The sequence below is a fragment of the Temnothorax longispinosus genome, chromosome 1 (assembly GCF_030848805.1).
Source record: "Temnothorax longispinosus isolate EJ_2023e chromosome 1, Tlon_JGU_v1, whole genome shotgun sequence".
NCBI lineage: Eukaryota > Metazoa > Arthropoda > Insecta > Hymenoptera > Formicidae > Temnothorax > Temnothorax longispinosus.
The window spans coordinates 18061445-18070162 of record NC_092358.1 but is presented as its reverse complement, the minus strand read 5'-3'; positions in this window follow the sequence as shown (position 1 = coordinate 18070162).

The following is an 8718-nucleotide window of genomic DNA, read 5'->3' as shown; positions in this document are numbered from 1 at the left end:
CATGTTCGAATCAATGATTGTTCAAAATTAGCGCGTTCTCGAAAATATCGACTTGTTTGTGAAATCGATAGCGTAGCGGCGACCACGGTGCCGGAAGCTAGGAGCGCGCTACCGATTCTCTTTTTTTGTTACCGGTCCGTGCTTGCGACGCGACGAGCCGCGTTCCGCGCCATTCGCTCAAGGTCTGAGATACAGAACGCACGTTTCGAGGTCGTGGTCCCTTTGCTCGATTAGTAAGATTCGTTCGAATAAGCGTAATCCCGATAAAGTACGGTCAAGTAAGATCGTTCGGTCGTATACATTAATTGTACGAGGCTTGATTCTAATATACGAAAGAATATTCTGCTCGGAAAGTGTAGTATAAAGACGCGCCATTGCATAATTACTTTCGAAGTACCGGCTTCGCGCCCGCGTTAACACGCGTGGTGTGATCATCGAGATCACGACCAGATTGATTCCTGCGTGCGTGCGATTTCCGTGTTTATTACCGCCTGAGAGAAAGAGAAAGAGAGAGTGAGAACATTCCAACCGACGCACGAGGGACGAAGGATGCGAGTGCTTAATAAGAAGGACGAATTACGCTAGCTTTCGAGAATTGCATCCCTGGTTAATGTCGCCTATGACGATCGAGCTGAGTTCTTCAACGTTAAGTACTTCGTTTCCTTTTCTTTCCGTGTTTCGGATAAGCGTGGACCACGCTATTACGGGCTCTTTGAAGCTCTTCCGATTACAACGGATAACGCTGTCTAACGAAGGTCTCTATTGCTAGTAAGATCGCAATATCGATAAGCCGCGCATCGGTTTACACCACGTGTACACGCGTTAATTGTATTTCTACCGAATTCCGCGTTGTTTTTGACTCGAGACGATTCGTTGTGTTATTCATTTTCGAGAGATTCTGTGTTTACGTCGGTACGGTAAAACAACCTTGATATTTGATACCTCATTGTTTAGCCCGTCACGCGGGTCTCTTACGTTCCCGTAGCAAAAAGTAAAAATTCTCGGAAGTAGCATTACATATTCTACCAAATTATATAGCGTTATATTAATATTCATTTATATTTCTTAGTTTTGACATTACGTTGCACATTATTCAAAGTATTAGTTCAAGTTTTCGTAGCGAGATAGAAAAGTAATGCGATTTGCGATCACGATACATACAGTGTCTTCAAGAAGCAATAATAACATAATTATTGCCAACCTTATATATTATATTTAATTTGCTCTTATTTTTAGGATATAAGGATGATTATTATTCGACTTTAATTTGAACTGTGCTACTATTCAATGTGTTTGCCATTTATATTGATTACTATTGTATGCTTTATAAATATTGTGTCTCTGCTCATCAGGAAGAGCTTTTGTAAATATACTGAGATAACTAAATCCCTGTTGCTTGTTCACCTTAGTAACATTTCACTGCTTGTATTCATTCTATTTTAAACAATGATCACATTTAATTTTCTAGTATAATCATTCTCTGCTTTAGCAAATATTATGCGGTGATCTTGCGCAACAAATCCCCAACTTTCATGTGGCAACTGAATGAGTTTTGCATTCTTTCGTAGATATTTAAATAGACAATTTTTGCATGTCTCTGCAATCCTGTAGTCGCCGTGTATTTCGCAACCTGCTTTTACGAATTGTTCCTCAATTTCTTCTCGATATTCGCCCATGGTTGTATCAATTACTTTTCCAGACTCAGTGCCCTATGCAAAAAAATTCAATTAATTATATTTCACAACACAGAATATCGTATTTTTTTTATCACTTGTTTTATCCAAAAAAAGTTTCCTATGTGAACTTCGTCGTTCCTAAGTATCATATATTATTTATTAATACTTACGACATCAAAATTAAATTCAGTGTTTACATCTGCCAAGATGCCAAGCTGATGTTCTTGGTTATGTTGCACGAAGCTCTTGCACCATCTTGCACCGGAAATCCAGCACGCCGTAGTTCATGAATTGGCCGGCGACCATACTGCGAACAGCGCCGGACCACATTCTGACTCACCCCCACCACTGAAATTTTAAGGAGTTCGGTCTCCTGGTCTCTAGTCTTCTTGATGATCACCTATATATATTGTATGTCTATCTCACTTTCTCGGCGTCGCTACCGCCTATTGTGAGGATACGCCACTAGCAATATAGGAGTATAACATATATGCAACGAGGGCTCTCGCTGCCGCCGCCCCGGGGCTCCGGAAATTCTCCGCTTATACACTACGCGGTCCCACGCGCGCTATCAACCGATTGTAATACCGTGTTATCCTGCCGTTGTAATATACCGAGTCCATAAGCAATCGTAATCCCGCGTTCCCGCTATCGCACCGCGTCGCGCCCAGTGCGCCTGCACTATCACACCGTTGTACTATACCGAGTCCGTAAGCGATTGTAATACCGCGTTTCCGCTATCACACCGCGTCGCGCCGAGTGCGCCTGCACTATCCCGCCGTTGTAATCTACCGCGCATACATCATATTGTAATACCGCGTTCCCGCTATCGCACCGCGTCGCGCCGAGTGCGCCTGCACTATCACACCATTGTACTATAATACCGCGTTTCCGCTATCGCACCGCGTCGCGCCGAGTGTGCCTGCACTATCCCGCCGTTATAATATACCGAGTCCGTAGGCTATTGTAATACCGCGTTTCGCTATCGCGCCGCATGGCGCCGAGTGCGCCTGCACTACCCCGCCGTTGTAATATACCGCGCTTACATCATTTTGTAGACTAAGACTGAATAAATCATTTCACATGCAATCACACTGGTTATTGTCTCTGGGCCTTTCAGTCGAACTCCCGTCCCCGCGAACTAGTCCGCGTTCGATGACAAAGTTAGGTCGTTACATGGCGCCCGAACAGGGACCGTTTTGATCCGTTCCGAGAGACAGTAATCAAGAGACAGCATGCCGAAATCGTGGATATATAAATTGGCAAAAAGCCAGCTGAGCGCGGAGCTCGACAAGCTCGAACTGGACCCCGACGCGCGACGGCTCGGTCGACGAGCTGCGCCAACGCCTGAGCGCGTACGTAACCGAACACCCGGAAACGGCGCCGTCCACCGTCGCGGGGGGCAACCCGCCGCAGGATGCACCCCTGATTTCCGTGCACTCGCCCGAAAACCTACACATACCGGCGATCGACACACGCCCACCGCTATCGCCGAACGTGCCCTTCTACACGCCACCGGCAATGATGACGCCGTTCGTACCCTTTCGCCCGACCGCGAATGACCGGCCCAGCGAGACCCCCGCCCAGGTCATGGATCAGATACGTAAATGGGGGTGCCACTTCGACGGAAAAGACCCGGTGACCTTCCTCGAGCGGCTCGAGGAGCTGAAAGACACCTATAACTATTCCGGCGCGCGCGCAATTACTAATGGGGCTACCCGAATTACTCCGGGGCAACGCGCTTCTCTGGTGCAGGAACAACCGCCCCAACTGGCAGGGGTGGGAGGACTTTTGCGCCGACTTTCGCGAATATTACCTGCCGCGCCGGTATCGCGCCACGCTAGTCCGCGAAATCCAGTCACGCTTGCAGAAACCGGACGAGCCATACCGGAAATTCGCGACCGAAATGCTCACGATGATGCAGCGGGCCACCGGATTCGCGGAAGACGACCAAATCGAGACGTTGTACAATAATATGCATCCGCGGTACCAGATGTACATTCGCCGCGACACGGTAATCCGCACCCGAGACATTCTGCGCCTGGCGGAAGAGTTCGAACACATCGAGGAACAGACGCGCGCCCACCAAGTCATCACGCCGAAACCCGCGGTCGCCGCCGCAGCTTACGACCGTCGCGAATGCTGCTGGCGATGCAAACAGCGGGGTCACACCCGTTTTGATTGCCGACGACCGCCGCGCCGGTTTTGCTTGCAGTGCGGCCGGAATGGCTTTTTCACCAAAGATTGCCACCCGCCGCCGGGAAATGCCGCTCGGGCCGGGGAAGAAGCGGCCGTCCCCCGGTCCTCCGAATAGTATACAAACCTCGCCCGTTCCTAACCGTCATGGTAGCCAAACAGCCAGTCGACGCCTTACTAGATACCGGATCCGAGGCGTCGTTCGTAAACGCACGCACCGCCGATAGGCTCGCCCGTGACTTTCCGATCCAACCGGTTGACGGGCGCGTGTACCTCGCCGACGGGTCAAGCACCACCGTTCCGGGCTTGATAACGTTTCCAATAACAATACAAGGGAGGATGTTCTGGCATCAATTTCAAATCATGCCAATGCTCGAGTACGACATGCTCCTCGGCGTCGACTTATGGATGAAATTAGACTTCGCCATACCGTCCCCGACCTCGAGACTTTGAAGGGGAGGCAATACAACACCTCCGAAGAGCTAGACGTCGTGCGACCATCGACAAACGAGGCAGTGGCCAACGCAATGGTGGCAGTGTCGACAAAGTACAGGCGTAGCGATGACCAACCTGCATACCGTATTGTCATCACGGTAAATGGACGAGAAATAAAGATGAAGACGCAGCTGTTGGAAGAAGAAGATGACGAAACCGGCACACCTGATCGGGACAACAGCGCTAAGACGCCCAAGACACCACAGTTTCTACTGGATGATCCACTAGAGCCCACCAAACCAGCCTCACAAGTATCCACTAATAGTATGGGCATACAGTGCGATCTAATGATGTTGGGATTCACCGAGCGAGACCCGCAGGTATACCAAAGGACGAAGTTCCGCCCGGAACGACTCAACAAATATGGTTTGGAGGAGCCGGCGCGGGAACGGGAAGGCACCGACAGCGGGACAACGCAGGAAAAGAACCTCGTACCGGAAACAGATGACGAGGACGAAAGAGTCAACAATCAGTGGGTAGAAAAGGATATAACACATGACACGATCTCAGCGGAGAACGCAGACCTCACCGACAGCGACGAAGCCGAGGAAAGTACGGTGGACAGCGAGGATGACGACGATACCACCAGCGAACACGAAAGTTGGGTCGAAAGGCGGGTGCAACAAGTAAGGATACAATTATTATTATATTAATATAGTTATTAAATATAAAAATGTTATTTAAAATTCACAAGGAAAGCATCACTGTCGCGACCCGAAAAACTGGTGGGAGAAAAGCGGCGCAAGCGGCTCTAGAAAAAACGCGGACGGTGTTTGAAGTGGAGCATGATGAGGATCTGGCAACACGGCGTAATAAACGGCAGAAAGAAATGTCGCAACCGTCGTCGGCGATAATACCCACGAGCGGGTCGTCCGCGGAAGACCGCAAAGTCCCGCCGACGGGGAGTTTGCAGCCGACGGCTGCGCCCCGCAAGACGGCGGCGAAGCGGAAGCGGCGTCCCACCGTGATAGAGGACCGGATCTTGCAGCACCCCATGATGAATTGCCAAAGGGGAGGGCAGAGCGGGGAGCCGGGGACGTCGAGGGAGGACGATGACGACCGCGCCAGTCCCGAGACGGTGCGAGCGCAAAGGCGCATGATTGAGGCGGCTAAGAAAGACGCGGCAAACGTGGGGGAGCGTTTGTGGGCGATGGCGCGCGGATCGAGCATTTAGCTCATAATGTATATATGTTCGAAAGAAAATTACTTAGGTAACCGCACCGAACACGGAGACGCGGACCGCCGCCGTAGAGCACTTACCTGAGAGGGGCGCACAGCCGGAGGACGAACGCCTCCGCCGTTTTTTGGCCGACAAACTGGCGCAATTCGAAGCCGTGCGGGGCCCCACCGACCGTGCCGAGCACGTTATCCGCGTAAAGACAGACCGTTCGATTAAACAACGGTATCGACCACGCAACCCCGCGATGCAAGCTATCATCGACGTCGACAAAATGCTCCGCGACGAGGTCATCGAACCTTCGCACAGCGCCTGGAGCTCGCCGGTCGTCATTGTGCGAAAGAAGAACGGCAAACCGCGGTTTTGCATCGATTTTCGCCAGGTGAACGACGTGACCAAAAAAAACGCCTACCCGTTGCCCCAGATCACCGCGACCCTCGATAAACTCCGGGGGACTCGATACCTAACAACCCTTGACTTAAAAAACGGGTATTGGCAGGTGCCGTTCTCACCGGAAAGCCGGCCCGTAACCGCTTTTACCGTCCCGGGAAAAGGCTTGATGCAATTCACCGTAATGCCGTTCGGGTTACATTCGGCGCCGGCCACGTTTCAGCGCTTGCTCGACACCGTGTTAGGCCCCGAGTTGGAACCATACGTGTTCGTCTATCTGGATGACATAGTAATCATCAGCGAGACATTCGAGGAACACCTAAGGATCATGCGCGAAGTGTTCCGCCGGCTCCGCGAGACCAGCCTGCGGATCAACCCCGAAAAGTGCCGGTTCTGCGTCAACCGAATTAAAAATCTCGGCCACATCATTGACCGCGACGGTATTCGGACCGACCCCGAAAAGGTCAGCGCCGTCGAGAAGTGGCCCGCCCCGCAGAACGTCCGTCAGGTCCAGCAATTTCTGGGGATCGCGTCCTGGTACCGCCGGTTCGTTAAGGACTTCGCAACCCTCGCCACGCCGCTCACCGCGTTGACCCGCAAACAGGCGCGGTGGACCTGGGGGAAAACCGAGCAGGCCGCGTTCGAGACGCTGAAGAGGGTCCTGACGACCGCTCCGGTGCTCGCTTGCCCCGACTTCGCGCGCCAATTCTACCTGCAGACCGACGCCAGCACCACCGGCCTCGGGGCCGTGCTGACGCAGTATTTTCCCGAGGGAGAGCGCGTGATCGCGTACGCCAGCCGCACCCTGAATAGCGCCGAGCGTAATTACAGCGCCACCGAATTAGAGTGCCTAGCGGTGATATAGGGCATCAGGCGAATGCGCGGGTACCTCGAAGGATACCGGTTCACGGTGATCACGGATCACCAATCCTTAAAATGGCTGCAAAAGATAGAATCGCCGTCCGGCCGGCTGGGGAGGTGGGCGTTCGAATTGCAACAGTTCGATTTCGACGTCAAGTACCGTAAAGGGACCCTCAACAAGGTGGCCGACGCGGTCAAGGCAACCCGAAAGCCCCAGCATTTTCGCACCGAAATGCCCGTGGTACACGCGTATGTGGCACGCGATCGAAGCCACTCCGCACGAAGTGCCCGACTTCCGAATCGATCACGGACGGCTGTGGAAGCACGTGCTCCACAGCCTGGACTTTAAAAACACTCCGGCGGGCGAACAATGGAAGGAGTGCGTCTCGAAGGACCAGCGCGCCACGATCCTCGAACGGTACCACGACGCACCCACCGCCGGCCACCTGGGGATTGCTAAGACGATTGCGAGAGTCGCGCTCCGCTATTACTGGCCCGGCATGTTCCGCGATATCGCCCGTTACGTGAGGGAATGCCCGACATGCCTGGCGCACAAAGTCGCGCAGAAGAAACCGGCCGGCCAGTGGCACCCGACCACCCTCAACCACCCTTAGCAGCAGGTCACCATTGACCTCGTCGGTCCGCTCCCGCGATCCGCCGCCGGCCACGTATGGCTCATGAATATGCAAGACTGATTCACGAAATGGGTCGAGCTCCGACCGCTGCGACGAGCCACCGCGCCGGCCATCGTAAAATCTATCACTGAAGCCATTATCCTCCGTCATGGATGCCCGGACGAAATCCTGTCGGATAATGGCACCCAGTTAAAATCAAAACAACTCGCACAGTTGCTAGACGAGTGCGGGATTCATCACCGATTCACGCCGGCATACGCGCCCCACTGCAACCCCGTGGAGCGCACAAATCGCGTAATTAAGACAATGATCGCGCAATACGCAAAGAGGCACTGTGACGTTGCACCGTGTGCACGTCAGTCTTCCTCATTCCCATCTTTGTATTGCGCGCGTACTGCCGAGTTTATAGTTTTCAGGAAGAAGCGGCCGGAGGGCCCGTTTCGACAGCGTGGCGCCATCCGCCGGTGCGGTGAAGCGCCCTGATTTAGAGGGCCGCGAGTCGAAGCCGCGGAAACGATCCCGGCACTGTTGGGTCGATCGCGAGCGTGGGCTGACGTAGAGAGAAGGCCTTCCCGTTGCGCCGGGAATAAGCGAGGGCAGCGGCCCTAGGAGATAGATTGAAGGAAGGAAGGAAGGACGAGATGTGACCAGCCACCAATCCCAGACATCAGGTATCGGGGAACGGCGGGCGGAGTGTCGGTATCGTGTCGCGTAAGATTTTGAGAGAGACGCGTAGGCTTGTTTGAGAGTTTCCTTGCCTACGCGCCATTGTCGTGAATCCATTGAAAGGATTATCGCTTTTCGTTTTGTTTCTACGGGTAAGACATAGCCCGCCCGCTGACTCCCCGTAAGAATACCGAAGGGGCGTCCGTGTCTTCCCGACTCGACCGGTGTGGTATAAGATTTTGAGTGTAATCGAGTAACGACAAGCGACCGCGTGGCACCGGCCAGGCGTCATGAGTGTGGCGCGTGTTGCGAGATCAAACCTCGCGGATCGGCTCAACAGTCATTAGAGTTAAGTTACCGTTTCGAGTTTTTCGAGATTACCGTTTATGAGTATCGCGTCTATCGATCTGTGTGTAAGATATCTGCGTTTCCGTTAGAGTTAGTTTTCGCGTAGTGAAACTTCGTCGTGCGGGCTTTCGGGCGTACGGTCGTTCTGGGGCGTGTCGGTCTCCGGGATACGTAAAGTACCGCGCCCGGTACGGGAAGTGTGAGGCGTCGAAATACCGGACATAGAGTCAGCCTTCTCAAAGAAGGGGCCGGAAATCGACCGCGATTAACGTTC